Source organism: Haliaeetus albicilla, chromosome 5 (assembly GCF_947461875.1).
Source record: "Haliaeetus albicilla chromosome 5, bHalAlb1.1, whole genome shotgun sequence".
NCBI lineage: Eukaryota > Metazoa > Chordata > Aves > Accipitriformes > Accipitridae > Haliaeetus > Haliaeetus albicilla.
Window position 1 is genome coordinate 38,044,373 of NC_091487.1, and position 21,163 is coordinate 38,065,535.

The 21,163-nt window shown below is 41.2% G+C and overlaps 1 protein-coding gene and 1 long non-coding RNA gene across 14 annotated transcripts in view; one reads left to right on the forward strand and one right to left on the reverse strand.

Annotated features, from left to right (window-relative positions):
• The window catches only part of RAD51B (RAD51 paralog B), a 498,432-nt gene that overhangs the window by 339,171 nt on the left and 138,098 nt on the right, over nt 1–21,163 (forward strand). The gene's annotated exons all lie outside the window — the stretch shown is intronic.
• Nucleotides 3,873–20,002, reverse strand: LOC138685505 (uncharacterized). Its single transcript, XR_011324794.1, has 3 exons — nt 19,851–20,002; nt 13,247–13,362; nt 3,873–9,241 (listed from the first exon to the last, which is right to left on the reverse strand). It is a non-coding gene; the product is annotated as an uncharacterized lncRNA (long non-coding RNA).

A 21,163-nucleotide genomic window follows, 5' to 3' on the forward strand; every position in this document is an offset into this window, starting at 1 on the left:
TTGATGCTGTGAGTCCTGTACAGTGAAGGGTGAATACAAAAGTAGAACGTTGGTACTAGTCCAAAACTTCAGATGTTTATCATTCATCATCTGCATTTCACATACCTGCAAAACAGGGCTTGAGGATCCACAAGAGAAGTTTTCTTTTGAGGTTTTTGCTTTGATTTGCGTTGGATCTATCCAGAAAATGTCTTGTGGCATATTACTTGAATTTTTGCAGTTTTTTCTCCATCAGGAAATAAAGTTCTGAAGTTCTGAGCCAGCGGAAGAAGGTGAAGTAAGATGGAAGATGCTCATGTAGACAATTTCACACATGTTCAGGGGTTTATTCTTCAGATTTTTGCCAAGTTTTGCGTAAAAGTTTGGTCTGGCTCTGATGTCATCCAAAGTGATTCATCTGCTTCTCACTGTCTCCCAAGTGGGTGAATCACACTGTGTATCTCCAAGATGCACTATCAACATACACAGACAGAGGTACACTAGAAAACATGCTGAGGTCAAACCCTTTCCATGTAACTGTAAACTAGCAGATACATGGAAATGTCCTTTCCTGGTCTGCTAAATAGTCGACTTTTGATTCCCTCTGCCTGGAAAAAGGTGAGGCTGAGAAGGAGGCAAGTTTGCCTGTCAGAAGAATAAGTTTCTTTCCTGATATCAAGCTCCATAGTTGGGAAGGTTATTTTCTCCTTCCTAAGTCCCCTGGCACTTCTGTTTTTTCCTCAGATATTGCTTGGCAATATCCACCGGAAGAGACAGTCCTGTTCGGGACAAAACCTTATTTATTTCCTTCTACCCCTACTTTCTATTTTTTTTTGTACTAGACAAGAAAAGTGCGGCATTTGAGGAATAAAAATCAAGTTTCTATTTCTACATCTGCTTTTCTCCCCAACCTTTTATCTGTTGATTTGACTGATTTGCAGCCCTTCCTTCCCCCCTTGCTGTTAACTAATGGACTTTGGTATTAAGCCAGCCTTTCAGTGCACACACCACCATGCCAACAAGAGTGTGTGCAGCTATTCTGTCTGCTTTGGAAGGCTGCAGATGCAGCCAGAGCTAGAACAATTCCCGTATTGATCCTGCACTTGTCAGTTAATCCGTCATAAGGCATGGGAATCCTAGCCCCTTCCACATCTGCCTGCATAACTGCAGGGGGAAAACCAATTCTCTGAAGCTCTCACCAGGGAACAAGAAAGCAGAGAGAAATGGGAGCTTGCTGAGAGAGAGAGGGCTGTAAGCTGCTGGGCTGGAGGGCCGTGAGATCGCCTACCTGCTCCACCCTTTCCCCCCGGCTCCTTTTCATCCTCCTGCAGGTCAGCAGGATCAGGTTTATGTTAGCGAACCATGAAGCTTATCAAATAAATGCTGCAGCAGCAGGTGTTTGGCTGTCTCCACAGGCCAAGTCTAACAAGGTTGATATTGTGTCTGTGGCCAAAGTAATGCAGTAATTACTTTTCTGGGCTTGGAACCCCCAAGAGGTTGCTGGGAACCAGTTAGAAAAACAAACCTTGCTAAGAGCAGGGGATTTTTAAAAAGAAATAGTGGTGCTCTCTGTGCCAGAAGAAGACAGGCATTTCGAGTGCAGCATCCAACGTGGTGCCCCGTCCCCCTGGAGCTTGCTCGCGTTACAGGGTCCCAGAACAGAGGCAAAGTGTGTGAGTCTGGTCAGTCACGTTAGGCCAGGCAGCTTATTTTTGGCCCACGGTGGCATGTGGAAAGGCAGCTGCTTTCTTTAAAGACGTTAATGTTGTACTGCAAGAAGAGTGAACCCTGGGTTAGGGGGGCCCTTGAGTGTTTGCGATTCCATCTATATAATTCAATTTGACTTACAAATCAGGAGTTGCATAGCATAGCGTTCCCTCTGCTGTCCGTTTCTTGCTTTTGAGCATTTCCCTTGTAAGCTGTGAGTGCAGAAACTGAGTTACGAACCATGTTGCAGCCTAATTACACCAAAGAAAGAACGACATCTCAGAGCATAGCTCTGCTGTGCCATGCCCCTTTATCTCAGGTAGTCCATTCCAGGCTACGGAGGGGAAAGTTAAAACAGGTCTGTACAGTGATTGCATTTTGAGGCAGCAATCTTCATCGTTCTTTTTGAAAGAATATTGATCATTTAGACCAAAGCTTTTTCCCTGTAGGTGATTATTACACATGGTAATGCCTATTATCGTAAGGTCATTTAAACCAGATTTAGTAATTGCAAAAATGTCCTGAACTACTGGAAATTTCTTCTGCTGCTGTGTGGTTGTCCAGGAGACCAGAATTTGAAAGTGAGAAGAGGAAGAAAGCAAAACTGATTAGACATTCATAGGATTGCACATTAGATTTGAACCTGGTATGTTTAAAGTAATACTTTTTTTATAAAGGATCTATAAAATTCTTACTACCTATAAGGAATTTTTTAGGCATACTTCTCTGCTGTTGAACCAAGCTGCAAAGCAATGGCTTTGTAGTGATGAATGAATTTTCCCAAGCTAGGAAACTTAGCTTTTCATTAACGTCTGGCAACGCTTTCCTATTCCTACTGTTTATGTTAAGCTATATTTTTGCATATTACCTTGTATTATGAAGACCTGGTGTTTTGGTGATGGTCCAAAGATACCATGCCATTCACTCAGCGTTCTTCAGTGTTTCTTGCTAAAGTGTTTTGTTCTCAGTATGTTGTGCTGAACACAGTGTGACTGAGCGTGCTGTAAAGCCCTGCTGTGAATGCCGTGGCAAGCTAGTCCCCAGTGTTTAATTTTGTGCTAGGAATACTATGCACTTGGAGGTGAGTGCTATGGGTAGGTCAGACACTTGCTTCTTCAGGGTACTCAGTGACTTTCCACAAACACTGCCTGAGTGTAGCAAGTAGCGAAGAACTACTACTGTACTAGGACTGCTGGGAGGGAAGATACTGTGATTTGCCTCAGCATTATTGCTTTTAAGTCTTAACTTTAGTTTGCTCTTGAAAAATGGTGCTAGGGTTGCAATTTCCCCATGCTGTAAACGCAATACAGATTGGCCAAAAATCAGGCAGGTTATGTACCTCCTAAGATGGCCAAGATGGTGCTTATAGACCTCACTACTTTAATTTGGGATACAGTTGCACAACATAGACAGTTTCATTTAACGTGGTACTTTGATTTCTTATATATATTGTTGAACCACTTGTGCAACGTTTAGAAGGACATACAGAACAGCTTAACATGGACAGATTTTTTCATCGTGTATTTTGCAAATATTCAGGAGTGACGCCTGAAAGTTATCATTTGGAGGAAGCATTGCTGCAGAATTTGGCATACTTGCCTATCTGTACTGAAGTTTCAGATTCTGGGGGGAGATGAAGGCCCATATATTTATTTTTCTGTAAAAAGCAACTACCAACTATGGCCAACTATAATAATTAATGTATATTATTAATACTGGAGAGGAGTGAATCAGCGAGAAGCTGTTCAAGACTGAGCTGTATGACAATGTTAAAAAGAGGCTGAGGCATGTTAGGATTGGTGTTGCAGTGGCAGAGCTGTGTATGAGAGCCTCACACATGACTTATCAGTGTTTACCTGAGTGTAACCAGACATGAACCAGAATATATTTGCTATTAATATTACAGCTGTGACTTTTTTTTTTTTTTTTTTTTTACTTTTGTGATTAGAAGAATGTGCCAGCTTGTGTGCGTGTGTGTGTTCTGGCAGTGGAAGGATGAAAGTGTTTACAGTTTCCATATGAAAGCAAGAGCATGCCTTCTCTAGGCCCAAAACAGTTACAAAAGTACTTCATAAAGCTCAAGAAATAATGGTGAAGAGGAAAACAAGTGGCAGTGGATTAGACCAAGGTATTTTATGTACTGTGATGTTTTGTGTAGTTGTCTGGAAAGAAACAGAAGAGACCTTTTGAAGATCGTTGATTGGAAACAATCTTTACTACTGATCAAGTTCACCTTTGTCAAAAAGATGATTATTTAAATAGTAGGCATCTTTTACTCCCATGGCACACAACAGATTCAAAGACTTGACCTGATAGATCAACTGTTAAATGGCTCATTAGATTAGATAAGGGAGTTGGAATGTATTTGATGTTAATATTACATCCCTACATACCATATGAAATCTCTCTTAATCTATCATCTAGTGAAATATATTACCCAAGTATAGGATGTCATCTGCATGTTGTGTAGTCTTCTGAAGGTTGGGGATTGGCTTGGATATTACTTTTGCTTTTACTACTTTTTATCCCCGGTAGAAAAAAATGTTGGTATTCGCTATAAAGAGACGAAAACATGTTTTCAGGAATTGGTAATGGACAACAGAGTTCTCACCTAATAGTCAGTTTACATATAAATCTGGTCTATATCAGAAAGAAGAAAAAGGGACTCTGCTAACCAGCCTGAAGAGAGTAGATTTCATTCCATTCTTTAATGGAGCAGATTATTCCTGGCCTTTTAACATAGAAATTGCCAACATAAATGGACCCCAGCAAAGATTCTCCTCTAATATAAAATACCGAATATTGTAATTTCTCGTCAGATTCCCAAAACAAGGTAATGGTGTGACCTACTTGGCAGGATGCTAAAAGCACATCTATTATTTAAATTATCTCACTCATTTTTGCTTGATTAAGAAGTTCTATTATTCCATGGCCCAGATTCATCAAACTTATTTTTTCTGTAGCCCATTTCCATTCATGGCTTATGGTCAAAACAGGAGTTCAAATCTCCAGAATTAATCTTAAACCCTTAATACACCATGTGATTTCTGACCCAACAAGGACTTGGATCTCAGAGTAACATACACAGCAAGAAAGTGATCTCAGCCTTCCCATTTCTTGTCTGAACCTGCCAAGAGCCACTATGGAAATGTATCAGAACAATTGTGATGCAGTTGCTGAAGATGCCATCAGTGTTTCCAGTGGGACTCCTAAAAAAACAAACCAAACCAAACCAAAGCCTTCTTTCTTGAACTGTTGATAAATTGACCATGAGAGTTAACATATTCTAGATGCAATTTAGCTTTTAATGATATTTGCTAACTCTGTGATGAGTAACAATAGCCATTAATCAGCTACTAGCATGGTATATGCACATACTTTGTATTTGGGAGCCAGTCCTGATGTGACTGTGAAGCATGCATAGAGGTTGCCTAAGCACAGTTTCTCTTTTTCTGGGCAGCATTATGTATTCACCTTTCAAGCATTATTTGAACACTCAGTGTTGCTTGAGTGACTTGTCATATCCCTCCTAAATACTTTTGCATTCTGAACATGGACAAATTTTTTTTTTAGTGACCTGCTTTCAATTAAAAAGTGATAAAATGAGCCCTTGACAAGTTTATCAGGAACTAATTTCAAGTGCTCATATATTCCGAAAAGTGAGCCTGAGGCAATGGTTTGGAGGCTCTTACTAATACATGCAGATATGAACTCTTAGAAGAATTCACTGGGGAGGCTCTTTTGAACAACTGCCTGTGCAGAATTGCTTCTTGTCATCCCCAAGACAACTGGTTACCACTATGATTTAAGATCTCTGGAGACAGTGAGAAAATTTTTAGGAAACATATTCAGCAGAAAATAAATAGCACTTAGGCCTTTACGTAGGTTAGTGTGATTAGCCTTGGGAACACACACAAAACTCTACAGTGCTTACTGTGATCAGTGTGAGACTTAGTCTGACTTTAAATTTTAAAAATTCAAATAAAATTTCAGAAAGTTCTAGCTGGAATGCTGAGAATTTCCCTGTTGGCTTTTTGGAGTGTGAGCCATCTTATAATTGGTTCATGCTGTTAATGCTAAATAAATAGGATTTTTGAGGTCCACTGCATGGGAAACATATGAAGTCTGTAGTATCAGAAGGAAGGCCAGTGTGTCTGGAAATTATAGACTCCAATTTTCCATGTTAAGCTATTGGATTTGTCTATTTTCCGCTCTTTCTGAAGTTGTCTTGCTTAAAAGTCCCACTTTAGTCCATTTTTCCTTACATATATCTTTTCTGTGCTAGTTTTTGAAGAAGTGGTGAGAGTATTAAAATATATGTGTATATATATATCTGTATTAGTAAGACACATGTAAATAAAAAAATTCCTTATGTTTTTTGGAATAGTGGTCTTAGGCCACTGTCAAGATTCCTGTTTCCCAATCATTTAACACATTGGAAGTTTAATCAAGGGGTATCAAAGGATATACCTTTGGCTGGGGAAAATAGTTTGGCAAACAAAAGATAGGAATGGTAGAGATAGGAGGTCTTTTAATATGTTTCCAAGAGACAGGATAGAAAGAAAGCAAATGCAAAAAAAGACTAAAGGAAAGAAAAAAAAATAAGGGAGAAAAAATTAAAGGACAGTACCCAAACTGAAAAGCCATTAGGGAGAGAGAATCATCTGAGAAACTCCAAAGGGTGGGGAATGGAAAACTGGAATTAGGAGGGGACCTTAAAAAAAAGTCAAGCCTAAAGCTTTGTCCATGCTGCCAAAAAATCTATTTTGCTCAATTTTGGCTAAGCAAGATAAACATTTTTTCTGGCATGTATAGGTGGTGGCCCAAATTTGTTTGTTACAAGTAGGTTGAAAAAAACCTTCCACAAATGCTTTTGCCTAGTCTGGTGAATTGTGCTAAATCATATTTTTACTTGAGTCAAAAAAACTTGGCCCCACAGAGGCCGGCCAAACACCAAGGCAGATCAGACACAGTTGGATTTCACAGCTGTTTTTAAATTCTGTGGTTTTAGCTGTGTGGATGTGGCTTAACTGCAACATCCCGCCAGAGCTCCCAGGGAAGGAGCACCCCGAGGTAGCATTCTCCAGCTCTGCCAAACATCAGGAACAGCGTAAGCAAGGGAGATTCAGCACTTAATGGTCTTGATGTCTGTAGTGTAAAATCATGACAAAAATGCCTGCAGCAGACCGTAACACAGAGAAACCAAGGACACAGACAATTAATGTGAGTGTGCTTGTTCTACAACAGCATGCCATGTGTTTGGCTCCGTTTTGTACAACTGTAGTGGGACTGAGGCCCGAGGTGGATTAAAGATCTGCTTGGAGAGGGGGAAAAGAGGCTGAATATTGCCTTTGTCTTTCTCTGGTTTCATGAAGGTTTGTTACTCACTTGGAGTTAGCCTAAATGGCGCTGCCTGGTGTGTCTTCCCAAGGAGCCATTCTGCTGGGTGAGGATCACCAGGTGCAGATGTTTGACTCTGGCCACATAAGACCATAGCCAGGTTTCAGGTTGTAGTAATGCTGATCTCTCAACTCATGGTCACCAGCAGGTAGCCAGCCAAAGGGCAACTTCTGCGTCAGTTCTGGCGCTCATCAGACTCCTCAGTCAGTTGTCTAAGGGAGCTCAGAAATCTGTTCACTTTGTACTTGTGGGTTAGCCTTTTGCCGCTTTTTCTCCCTGAGCAAGGGAGCACTAGTGCAAGGGAATCAGCGAGGCTGCATGAAAGAGAGATGGAGGACAGCACGGGACCATGTCTTTTGCTAGCCATTCACAGTTACAGTGATTTGGCGTCAGTGTCAAACCATGTGGGACAGTGAAGTAAAGCTATTTTTTTCAGGATAGCATACCCTCAGCTGCAGGTGTTGCAGTGGTGGAAAGACTGGTAGCACAATCCCAACAAAAGCTGTATGTTTCCACTTTTTCCTATGAAACAGACAACTTCAGGGTTTTTTTCTGAAGCTCTGACAAACCTGTGAGTGTAGTAAACTAATAAAATGTGGCTTGGTACAGATCTGTACCTTGTGGTTGATTAACTGTATCTACAAGTTTTTCCTGCAGTTAGTGTACTTAGAAATCCTCCTTGTGCATTTCATGGAATCTAATAATGGGTAAGTTAGTAAGCCAACCAGGGACAATTACAAGAGGTCTCTCCTCTACTTGGTCATCTCTTTTTACTGAATTTCTGTAACCTCACATATGTTTGAGAACCCCTATCCTTTGTCAGACTTGGTTGAAAAAGTTATACATTGGGCTACAGAATGCGATTGCGTAAGTGTTGCCTTTGTAGAAAACCAGACTAAAAAAGAACCCGATAAACAGTATTAAGAGGCAAATGACACAACTGTATTGTTTGACTTTAGTGATTGCAAACATGATTTTAACATTTCTTCCTTCAAGCAATTTCTAATGTCCTACTGCTTCTATTCAACAGAATGTTGCAACTTGAACCTGTTTGTTTTAGTTGAGCTGAGAGAAGACTGGACTTGTAAATGCTAATCTAGCTCTTTTTGTGTCAGTTCCAGCGCATGCAGAAGAGCTAATAAGGACCTGTTAAACTGATTCTGGCCGTTAGAAATATGACCTATGTCCCTGGTCCTTAGACAGCTTTTGAGGCTCACAGTGCTCCATGGGATGTAGGACGTTAGTTTTAGGCAGCTAGCTAAAGGCATCTTCGTCTTATTCAGCACCATTTTCTCTGGCGTGCCTCCATTGAGAGATAATTGGAGGAACAATGGTGAATTGAGCCACTCAGCCTGATTTTTCTGACAGTCTGAGTACCTAAAGATCCTTGTGCTGTTACTGGTTGTTTTGCGATAGCATCTGTGACCCCTATTCAGCATCCAGAGCTCCACAATGTAAGGCACTGTGTACACACAAAGAATAAAAAGATGGCCCTTGCCCTTGCTGACTTCAGATATGGTTTATGGTTCATCCAGCAACTCAGTATGTCAAACTGAACACCAAAACTCACGGCCAACAAAATCACAAAACATTTGAAAACAAACTCAGCTTAAAAAGACCACATGAATCACCATGTAAATGTTGTCCTGTTGTACTCTGGAAACATTTCTGACTTGTGATTGGTATGTTGATAAATTCCTGCAACCAACATCATGTGACAAAAGGGCTAACCCAACATCCAGTATTTCCTAAGTGGTCATAAATGGGATCACACTTCTTTACGAGCTCTCAGAAAGGGAAAATATATTTTTAAATTGCTGTATTGGCAAATAGGAAGGGCAGATGGGGAAAACCAACATATTTAGTTGCAGTAAGTGCCCAAAACCATAGAACGAATACCAGTGCTTTATGAAAGAGTGCTGCAAACAATTTGAGCAGTCCATTTTTCTTACAGAGTTATCTAGCCATAAGCCATTCCCAGTAGATGAACAGTGCCCACCAGCCTTTGCCAGCCAAAGCGAAAAGGGGGAAAAACTTTGCACTTAAGTTGATGTGGTCCTTTTTGGACTTGCAGTAGTCTTGCAAAGCAGTGTTCACAGTCAGTCATTCTGTTTCCAGCAGTGTCCTTGACCATACCCCCTGCCAGTAACAGGACCTTTAAATCCAAGAGAGAGAAACAACTTTTTCTTTTTTTTTTTTTTTAACCAACTAGCAGAGGATGTGCTGAGCCAAAATAGAAATAGCAAGGTCAGGGCAGGGCAAGGCCCTGCATTTCATTAGCCAGGCCTGGCTAGGAGTGATTAAATATGTACAAGAGGCTTTGAATAGATCCAGGGAGGAGGGATGACATTGTGGAATACAGAAAAATCATTCTTTGGTGCTGTCAACTGACTAAATACAGGATGGTACTTAATTAGAGAGATAAAAGGAATTTCTTTTAATTATTTTAATTTTGTAGAAGAGAGGGGATTTTTTTTTATTTTCTGTTGAGTGTTTTGTAAGAGGGGGAGAGGAGGGTCTGGACAAAAGTGTGAGCCTGGCTTAACAGAATCCAGATAGCCTCGAGGTACATGTTGACCTAGCCTGCAGTTCTCATGAGTATAACTTGATGAAGACCCAGTAAAAAGGACAAAATTATATTGGCAATGGAATCAAGGCCCTGTTAAATTTTGGAGGCGCTCTGGTTAGAAACTGATGACCTTCTGAGCGCATTACACTGTCTGTTTCATTAGACATGTTAGAGAGAGAATTTGAAAGAATGGAACTTTGAAGCCAAATAAAGTACTTGCGTCAAGTGGTGCTTTGGCTGCCCAGCTTGAATTTGCTGTTGGGGCCGCCTGACTTAACTGACATTTTATAGCTGTATTGTAATTCTTGTATGACAATGGCATTGTTGCATAGGCACCTAGGCACTGAATGCCCACAGTTTGTAGTCCTTTTCCATAGAAACTACCAGCCCAGCTGGTTGAAACTAGAATACATTTACATTCATCCAGAGCACCAACAACAGTGTCTTGCAAAATTTCTAGGGCCTATTTTCTTAAACCAGCCCATAGGAATTTGGATGACAACTTTATACCTCTTCTGAAAGATGATTCCTGCAGCAGCATAGCGCTCCTTAGTGTCATGTCTGGGTTTTTCAGTATACTCATTTTTGCATTAATCTAACTTAAAACATTGTGAAAGCCTAGATGTAGTTACAGTAGTGCAATCTCTGTGTCTAGGCACTAGTGTATTTACACTAGTATAAAAATATTTGTGTCATACTGGTTCTTGTTACCTAAATAGTGTATTTTTCCTTCTAGTGCAGTATGTCTCTATGACCTAAGAATTGTTTTCTTGGGCAGTGTCATATCTTTTTTTCTCTATTACAGTAAATATAAAGCTTATAAAAAAATCTTTTGCTCTTCTGAAAGTCATTTGACAGTGGAGCTGACATTAATGGTCAGTTCACTGGCAGAGGAATACAGTTTGATTTATGTGTTTTCTTGCTAAGATGTCAGATTGACAGCCCCGGGAACAGAAATACTCAGCTAATTGCCCAAACATGCAGCATATTGCAAACTTTGCCAACCTTTCACAGTGATAGTATCTTGATCCTTGAGCGTGAGAGCGTATCTGAGCCTTCAGAGGGCATTCAGTGCTGAACCCAATAGGGCCTAAGAAGTACTTTTGTTAGATCTCTTCATGATTCACTAAGGTAAACAATGACCATGAGTTTCTTTGTGTAAAGCAATTGAACAGCCAGCCTGGCAATAACAGCTCCGAGTCAGAATTAGCAAGAGCTAGGTTTCGAGCTACGGTAACTTTATCCTGAAAGGTTGCAGATCCCACTTCCATCCCATGAGCGAGCTCTTGCCCTTGGTCATTGTATCTCTCCCTGCTGTTCCACTACCAGGAATGACCAGTTGTGGGCCTGCAAGTTTAGGTTGCACATTCTTCAAGATTTCTAAACTAGCACTAGTGTAAATTTAGTCTCTGAGGCTTGGTCAGAAGCCGTATTTGTCAATAGATGGTTGCTGAATCAACACCGCTGTTCCTGTGTACCCATCACAGCAAGTCCTAACTGCTGACTGATTGTGAAACTTCTCGTTCTTTCCCTGACCCTTCCTGCATCTGCTTTTCTCCTCCTTTTCAGGTTTTCTCCCTCCCATTTCTCTCATCCATGCCCTTCCCCATTTCCCTTCACCTTCTCCCATCTACTCCTTTTCCATTTTTTTCTCCCTGCTCCTGTCAATTCCAGTTGTCCTGAGTGTTCCCATTCCTGCTGCTCTCCCTTTCTTGCATTACATTTTTTCCTTCATCTGTCCCCACATTTTTTTCATTTATTCATCTTCCTGCTGCTGCCTATTGCCCTCCTTTCATTGTCACATGGAATAATCAGCAGTGTTACGAAGAGGGGGATGCTATTAGGACCACTGTATTAACCTATGCTGCATCATTCCTGTCTTGTCCTCATAGTTTCTTGTTACCAGTTGCCTTAATGGTGATGTAGTTTATATATCAAATTTTATTCTTTTCTTTCCTTTTCATTAGAAGTCTAGGAAGAGGAGGGGAGGTGATAGGGGTGTGCTTATTTGTCCTTTTCTCCTCCCATGAAGCCAGGGTGGTTCCACTGTGGCCTTTTTCTGTGCATAAGAAGGGGTAGAGGCCCTGCCTTGAAAAACTTGGCTTTTTCTTCCCTTGAGGTTTTCTTCCAGGCCCGTTTTTAAGTGAATGGAGAGGAGTGATTTTCTTGTACTGCCAGCATTCTTTTCTTTCCCTCCTCCCCTCCGAGCAGTCACGTCCCTAATTAATTGAATTCCCTACTAGACCTTTTGTGAGTCATTTCAATTACCCATTAGTGAAGCAGCCTGGGATTTCTGCTGTGTTTTCACTCATCTTCCTGGAATTTCTCTTCTCCTCCCTCCCCCCCTTCCCCTTTTAGTCACTCCAGTCTGTGAAAAGCATTAGATGGACTTCAGTGCCGAGTGCCTATATTGTTTGCAGGCCCAGCTGCATACTTCCACACTCTGCCTTGTGCGTCACAGCTATTCATCTTGTTTTGTACTTGGCTCTGCTGCAGATGCTGTAAATATGGTAATTTTAGATTCCCTGATTGGAAAGGGTTGCAGGGTGGGTCTAAGTGGTAAGAGCACTGTTTGATTTACACTAGTTCATTCTAGTTTCACAGAGTTTGGGGTTTTAAGGATACAGCTGAAATGAAACATGGTTTTAAGGACAGTTTCTTTTTTAGGGTTAGGAAAGGGATAAATGTGAGGTTAGCTTTGTGTACTGACATGCAAAAGTGCTGCCCCAGAAACCCTAGGGAGACTGGAAAGAAATAAAACAGGAGCAGGAGGTACCTCCTCAGATTATTATGTAGGATGCCTTCACACACGGATAGCTGCAAAATGTGGATGGATCTGAAAACTGCAAAAATGGAAAAGGTCCAAGACAGAGAACTGTGAAAGGCAAATCTGGAATTTGACAGAAATGCCATCAGTAGTGAAGTACTGTAGACTTATGGCAATCCCTGAAATAAAAAAATCAATGAGCAGCTTATTTTTAGAAAATTTTGGAAATACTGGGGAGGACTGTAACAGGTAGCATGCATTATGTTTCTGAGGAGAATAGGGCAGTGATAAAGCAGCTTGCTAAAATTATGATGGATGCAGTGAGTGCCTAAAATCTGATGTCTGGAGAATCACACTTCTATTCTGAAATTAAATTTGTACAGCACATGAATCTTTCAAGCTCAGAGTAATTCTCAAGTGATACAGAGATGCAAACAGCATCACTGGGAACCAGCCTGCCAGAAATATGCCCCACACATCCCAAGTAACAAAAGTAATTTACAGTGCTCAAGCCATTATGATACTTTCATATTACTACGATACTTGTCCCTGCGAGGTTAGAGTATTTCATGAGAGAACTGACTTCATAATCAGGCTGTTGTGAGAAGGCGCTCTCTCACAGCCTCCCAGGGGGGGCTCATTTGTTGGACTGACGGGAAGTGAATTTATGAGGGTTCCCTGCACATTGGTATTCATAGGTACTTTTTTTTTTCCCTCCTAGCTCTTTATCCAGTCAAAGGAGAGAGGAAGGGAACGGTGTGAAAACACCGCTCAGTACAGACACATTAAGATGTTTGTAGCAGGCCTACTGGGAGTTATTTTACCTCTTATGTCTTGAAATCTTGGCCCCCTTGTAAGCAGCAGTGGATTTCAGAGGTTCATTAGATGACTCTGGAGTTCTACTTCACAGGGTGATGTTATTCAAGTCGAAACTGAGACACTGTAAAAGAGAGAAGGGAGCTAGTGAAATGCTGCATATATAAGTCCCCTTTTTCTTCATGGGGCATGCAGCAGCAGGGCTCATATCATTTTATCTGAAGTTACCAGGTCATGGCAACACCTTTTTTTAGTTGTCTGTGGTGTTACTCTGTTTTCTTGCACACATACCATTGCTAGCATCATGTTACAAGGTTTTGTGATTTGGCAGGTCTCACACCTTTTTATTTCTTACCTATCCTCTTAGGTTAAGTCTGCTACTGCAGAGTTAGCCTGGTGAGGACTGCTACCCATTTTCTGGGCTGAGTGGCAGCAGCATCTGAAATGGAGCCTTGGTCCTGCTGTCACGTCACCTGATAAGCTGTCCAGCGTGTGCTGGAGGATGCCAGCTGTGCCAGGGGTACTGCTTGAATTGCCCAGGCTCTGGGTGGCTTTCTGCACCTTTTCATAGTAACTCTTCTTTTCCTGACAGTGCCCAGTGGGACAGAGGACTTCCCCTGCACTAGACCAAGAAAAGAAGCTATTTGTCACAGCACAGAGCTGGCTCCTGTAGCACTGGGAACATAGTGCATATACTATAGGTGAAAACCCTGTTAGCCCTTCCATGCCAAATTGTATCTGATGTTCATTAACTTCCTCCTGTAATGTTATTAGCTTTCTTTATATGGTTTTTGCTGCTACATAACACCGCTTGGCTCCTACAAAGTACTGCTGTGTTTTATTCCAGAACTGTTTGCATCTTAGTAGTGGATAAAAACCTACTTAAATAATGTAGTTAGTTCAGTCAGTTAGTAAAGGAGCTATGGAACTTTAAGTCTATTGTATTCCTAACGTCTCTTAGAGTTTGCACAGATAGGTGTGTGTGTATAAATAAATTCACAACTTCTGGAAAATATGGTCCATTGTGGAGCTATTTTGGACTTTCAGGGTTCTGGGCTGTAAAATGCCCCAGAGCTTGATAGGTTCCAAATTACAGGCTATTTTCATTACTGTATCTTTTCTGGGAGAACAGCAAGAAAAACATTGATTTCTCAAACAACTGAACAGGGACAGAGTTTTCTATTTTTACTTCTGTTTTGATACACAAAACCTAGTTTTAGAATATGTCTGCTAAATCCCTCTACACTGCAAAAAGCTAATGATAAAGATGATTTTGATTCCTCTTGTCTCAGGACTATCCAAGGGACTGGCTCAATCTCTGTACAAGTAACACATGCTAGTGGTTGCTCCAGTATATGCCCATTTATAGCATTTCTCTAACAGCACCTTCTCCCTCAACTGTCTCTCACTGCCTGTGCTCTAGATGAGGTGCACTGTTGGGAAAGGGAATATCACGTGTGACATGAGAATCACAGTGTGCCAATGTAGTTAGAAGTAAATAGATAATTAAATATCATCTGCCCAATCTTGATTGCATGCTGTCAAATTACTTCCTGGTTTTGAGGGAGAAATGGTCCTTTGGATGGGATTTTCCAGGAGAAAGGGAAGGGTACCGGTGTGTGCAGCCATAAGGTTTGTAATTTATCTGTGCTCTGTGCAGGTGCTTGGTTACTCCTCAGAGCTGGAGAGCTGAGGATAGGATATCATATCCTCATGGTAAGTGAATAAGTAGGAAGGGAAAAGATGTGTAGGGTTAGTGAAGGACATAAGGGAGATCAAGGAGGAAAGAATGAATAAAAAGGAGACATTCTGGGAAAGAAATTACAGTATAATGATGGGGAAGTTAAGACCTTAGTGGCTCTATTATTTTTGGAAGAGGGAGAAGGGATCAGATTAGGATAATCAGAGAGATTAGGGAGGAAGAGATGGGTAGTAAGGACCAAGCATTTAAGCATGACTCTTCAGGTGATCTGTTGCCAGGTTTGAGATCAAATGAGGTTGGAGATATTATCAATTTAAGCAAGCACATGCATGTAAAATACCTGTTCAAAAACACTTTGCAGAGCTGGACTCAGCACTGTGTAGTGCAGAGAATTCACAACTCTTCCTGACTTCCCTACCACCTTTCAGGAACTGCTCAATACTTCATTTTGTTCCCACATTCATTTTGTTTGAGCACTACCCTCAGCCCCACTGGCAGCTCTTCCCAGCTCCGAGTTGCTTAGTACACATGGCAGCTTTCAGGGGTTCAGGCTGCATTCACATGCTGCTTGGAAGTAGCCTGGCATATAACTTCACAGGGCGAGCCCGTTGCCAACTTTTGTCCTTCCCCTACCTGTTGCTGCATTGCCATTTGCTGCATGAGAATGACGTTGAAAAGTGTATCTTGCCCAGTGTCCTTAACTGGGTTAGTATTTGAGTGGGGTTAGTATCTGAGCCAGTTTAATCCAGAATTTCCTAGGTCCCCATTCTGTATCTAATTCTTCTACAGAACAGATGTCTAATCTAGTCCAGTCCATCTGTTGTGTTGCAAATGGCAGGTTAAATTGTGTACATGAAACACAGTGCATTTAACAGGGCATGCAGTTTACAGGGAGAAGATGGGGAAAAATCTCCTTTGAATTGATTCTCTTCCTCACAAATAACTTGTAAACAAATTATTTCTTTAAAAAAATAAAATATTAATCATGCCACCTTTTTTTCATCTAAGCAGCTTGATGGCAAAGGTATGGCCTAGTCATCCATTTCTTCCTGGGGTTTGTATTTGATTTTGCAAACAGCCAGCACTTGAAGAGGGTCAGTTTGCATCCCCCTTTCTCTCCATTACGTTGTGTGCTTAGAGGGGTTTGTGTGGGCTATCACACCTGGCTCCCACGAGATCCCACATCTGGTAAAAGATAGAGTGTATGACCCCGCTCCCAGCCTCTTCCTTACCTTCAGCCTCGCCCCATCATCTGAGAAGGTTAAACTAAAAGCAACATCTATGATGGCAAAGGTCCAAGTTTGAAATGTGTCCATTGTATGTGTTCAGTTCAAAAACAACATATCAAGGCAAGTGCAGTCCTTACAAGTAGCACCCCTGGGCCTTCTTTTATTCCAAAGCAGAGATATTTACCCAAGGAAGAGAGGGAAGTGACGGGGTAACAGAGTACACATGTTGTGAAAATATGCAGGCAGAGACTGAAGAAAAAATAACATTCTGCCACAAGTAGCTGCCTTGTTCCTCAACTTTTTTTTTTTTCCTTCAGATTAGAACCAGCCATTTCTTGTGCTCTTTCAAGCACCTTCTGTGGTTTCCTGACAGCTGGCTGGAGAGGACTGAAATCTGGCTTGAAAAATGGGCCATGGGTCATGTTATTTTCAAGAGAGGAGAAGCAAAAATTCCCATAATGGTCAAAATTCACAGGTTTGGGGTTTGGTGGGGTTTTTTTTTAGAAAATCAGTGGTGGATATTTTAATATATAACTTTAGTTTAACATTATTAATAAAGAACAAGTACAGAATCAGCTCTGCACTTCTCTCTGATTGATTTATAATAGCAAGCAATATTTCACGTGGAGTTGCAGCCTGTCCTTTTACTCTGGTGTGTGAGAGGGAAATGTTCAGCTTCATAAAGGAGTATGCTGGGATTTTCTGGAAGTATTTTTTTTAATGATGTGATAACACTTCTCTTGCAAAAACTGTTTCATTACCAGAAAGATAAGTCTGAGCAACAGCCTGCAGGCTGGTATTTTTGCTCCTGGCGCTCCTGAGCCTGAATTGAAAATACCGATACATTCCCAGCTTTATGTTCAAGCAGATGGTTTCTGTTAGGAGTTATAAACCTTTCTGGTCTTTTGTTCTTTGGTGAACAAGTTATCTTTTTAAAATATTTTATAAAGAGAATACTTAGCTCACAGGAGTGCTAACTTACTTGACCTGCATTTTAGGGCATGAGGCTTCCTCTTGGGAACAGGGTTCACTACCCCTGCAGCCAAAGGGCACAGCCCAGAAAAGCAGTGCTGTCAACTGGGCTTAAGGAAAGAAAGGAAAGAAAGCAGGAGCAGGGTGAGAGGTACAAGAGAAAAATGTCAGCAGGAGGCAGCAAGTAGAGAAATTCAACTATCATACCCTGCTATATAGAGAAAGCCAAGAAGTCCAGCAAAAGTCCTGCTGTCTGTGGAGCATGAGGAAGGTGAAAGTGTTGATTGACTCTCGACTTTTGAACAGATGGGTGGACAAATAACCCCAGGCAGTGGCAGACCATGCTTGGGGCAGGTACAGCAGCACTGGGAGTGGAGGGACTGCATGAGTGGAGAACTGGGACCACATCACCTGACCAGGGCATACTCTGCATCAGCAGCTCTGCATCCTGCAAGATGACTCCCAGAGCATCTTTCTTCTCTTTGCTGTAATAATGTGTTACAGTCCTTTCTGTAGAAGAACTAGAATAGGGTCAAAGGAGAGTATTGTCAGTATGGTCCAGTCCATCCATAACACTTCTAGAGACTCATTTAATGGCAATTTTAATACGTGGGTTTTTTTCTTTTGCAATATGAAGATATTCTCTAAGAATTGGAATGGAAGCCCATTCCATACAGTTCACTGAATAGAGTGGATTCTAATGGGTAACTCAGATAAAAATAGTCACATATTCTTAATCACAGTTAACTCCTTTAGAATGAGAATAAGCAGCACAGTCTAATGGGTAGAGGATGTTGGTGGAAACAAGGAGCTGCTTATTTCTAATGTTCGCTCAGCTCTGGACTTGTTGAGTCACAATGGATAACATGGGTAAACACTTTCAGCGAGTAGTTAATAATATTGAACCGCTTTGTGAAAACGTGTGGGATAATTAGTTAGCATCTGCAAAATGTTTGGAAGATATCAATTTCCATATTTCTGCTAATTATTTGTGACAGTGCATCATACTGCATGGTGTAAAAGAGATCTGTTAAATTAATTAAACAGATAAATGCATCTTCGGATCCCCTCATGTCCATGCTACAAATGATAAAAGCCCACCAATAAAAGATTAAAATGATTCAATCAAATTTTCTCAGGACATCACTGAGTTGCACTGATTTATATGAAGCTATTCCCTTCATTAATTATTTGTCTTACTGTGTCCAATGTATTTATAAACAAAATTCATAAATACAAAATTTATCAAGTGAGAGGGTCTGCTGTCATAATCTATGTCTATTTTCATTAGGGATTTCTGCACCAGAGGTACAAAGATCATTGTGAAAGCGTATGGTTTATAGTCTTCAGCTGTAGAATGAGCCCTTTCAGTGGTATTAACTCTCCCACATTCACACCAGAAAGTTGACTTGGCTTCTGGAAGTAGTACTGAGTGCCAAAACAGATTACTCCTACTGTGTAACCAGTTTTCACCTGTTTTTGTGTATGAAGGCATTAATGAAAGAATACTTCTTGGAATGGTTTAATGGTTAGAGGAAAGTAGTATAGTACAATTCACGGCTTTGCTAGGCAGTGGCTTAGGTACACTGAGGGATTGTTTGCAAACCACAGCAAACCACTCTACCTACCTGTAAAGCACCTTCCCTGTCAGAAAAATGGGTGTAAGAATATTACCACTTTGCAGACTTCGTTACTGATAAGCTGTTTGCAGAGACTTAATGCTCTGAATCACTAGCTATTCTTATTGTAGTACGATTTTTTTAAAAGCCTCTTTTTTTTCTAGTTTTTATATGATTGGCTATCATAGCAATAGCCCTGTTTTTCATATGACATACTGTACTCACTATTGTTTGAAATCACCATTAGAACACAATAACGTTTTCTTTCAAACTGGCTTGTATTTTTTCCAGCACTGATTTTTTTTCTTTTCCTTTCCTGTTTATCTAAAGTAGCTGAAGGAAAAGGACACATTGCGTCAAGGCTGATAGGACAAGAATTAGACCTACTGTATGTGCTGGTTGTATTCAGGCCTACAAGCACTTCCTTTCTCCTCCCCCATACCTAAAGCCAGCTCTGCTCTATTCTTTGGGGTGGGCAGGATATTGAGATTTACAAGACCTCTACCCTTTGAAGGACTGGGAGACCACTGTTCTTTCACATTTCTTTACAAAGCCTGAGGAAAATAGGTACAGGGATCATGAGGATGGAAAGCTTCATATTCCTCGCGTTTCAGGTAGTGTGTTTGCCCTGGAGTAATAGTAAAGGAATACCAGGTTTGCTGTGATTTGGTGCTTGGGATCGGTTACAATTTGAAACTTGGTTTGGGCTTAGTGCAGCGCCAAATTCTGAAGTGATTTAGTCGTACTGCATACATGTTTACTCCTGCATGGGTATGGACATAATGGGAGAATTTGCCCTCATGGAGTTGCAAAGGATTTGTTAACACACGGAAATCCCGCCAGTTTAATTTATATCAGTTTAACAGATTTACTGAAACTGGTGCCACACTCATGTTCCTCATCTGTTTAAGCTACATTTCAGTAAGCGCTTACACAAGGGTTTGCAGTCATTTAAGTAAATTGGATATAAACTGTACATTTACTTAAAGCAGTGTAGTTTTCCTATGTAAACAAGAATGAAGTGAAAACCTATGGACAACCCCCTTCCCACGAACCCAGCTGGGAGGCGTCACTAAGCCCAGTTACTTACCACGGTCCTTTGTCGGCCACCTCCAACTGCTCAGCTGTGGACGGGGTTTGTGCATACGCTCCCCAACGTGTTTCGGGGTGGAGGGTAAAGGTGCATTAGTTCAAACCACTCGTTTAAACTGATGTGACAAGTCCTGCCTGAATTATACTAGGGAGCACTCACACTGGCAGCTCTGCCGACTGCTGGAGAGACAGCAGCCCTGAGCAGGGTGGCAGAGTTAGAGGCAGCTGGAGGGCAGCAATATCTCAGACTAGGACAGCTGTTTGCAGAGTGAGCATCTGCCCATCGCCTAACTTGCACACAGGCTAGGTTCCCTTCAAGCAGCTTATTCACGCTTTACCCCTTACTAAAGAATTCGAAGTTGATTTAATTTACAAGTCAAGGAGCATCAACTTCTATCCACTACTGTGCCAATATTCAATCTGTCACACATCAGGAGATTTGTCTACTGTAAATCACTTCCATTTCCCAGTTAGTGCAGAATATTCAAGAGAGCAGGTTTCAGTTCAAAATCCAAAGGGACTCCACTTGCCGTTTCTCTTCAGGGTAGTTTATCATCTATAATTCTAACTCTGGAATACCTTTGCACAGCTACTTTTCAGTTTCACTCTTCGTTGGGTTTTGCTTTGTTTGCCATTGCTGACCAAAAGCAGCCCATTTTATTTGCACTGCCTTCAGTGGAAGGAAGTGAGGCAGGATCTAGTTGTCTCTCTTGTAACCAGGGAAGATCTTTTACAAATATCTGAAAAAGCACTTTAGCATTAAGGAGCAAACATGTAGGACCTCATGGGCTACGTTCAGTAGCAATTGAAAAGTGGATCAAATAGTTTCTTTCTGCACTTCCCCAGGGTTCAGCTCCGTAGCAGTTTAAACTGCTCAGTCTGCTGTGTTCCTACTCATTCAGCTCCCAGCTGTGTGTTCCCCTCTCCTTCTCTTGCACTGGCACCAGCACTTTCCTGACCTGAATAGTTGCATGAACTGGCTTAAACTGGCTGCAAAACAATCCTGGGGGATTTTTTTAGGCCACTCAGCTGAGACTGGTTGAAGGTGCCATTGAACTGCATCTTTAGATAATTGTTCATCAGTTCCTCTAAGCTTTCCCATTACATAAGGGAGCAGTGGCTGGTGCTGTTTGCAGGGCAGTTTCTGAATTTGGTGGCCTGTGTTTCATAGTTGACTTACAAATGCAATTCTCCATGCAGCTAGGACCTTTCATAAAGATGAAGCAGTATACATTCTTAAAACCACTTTAAAGAGTGTCCTAAGTTAATTGCTGTATAGACTAACATCATGAAGTGTTCGATTTCAGTGGG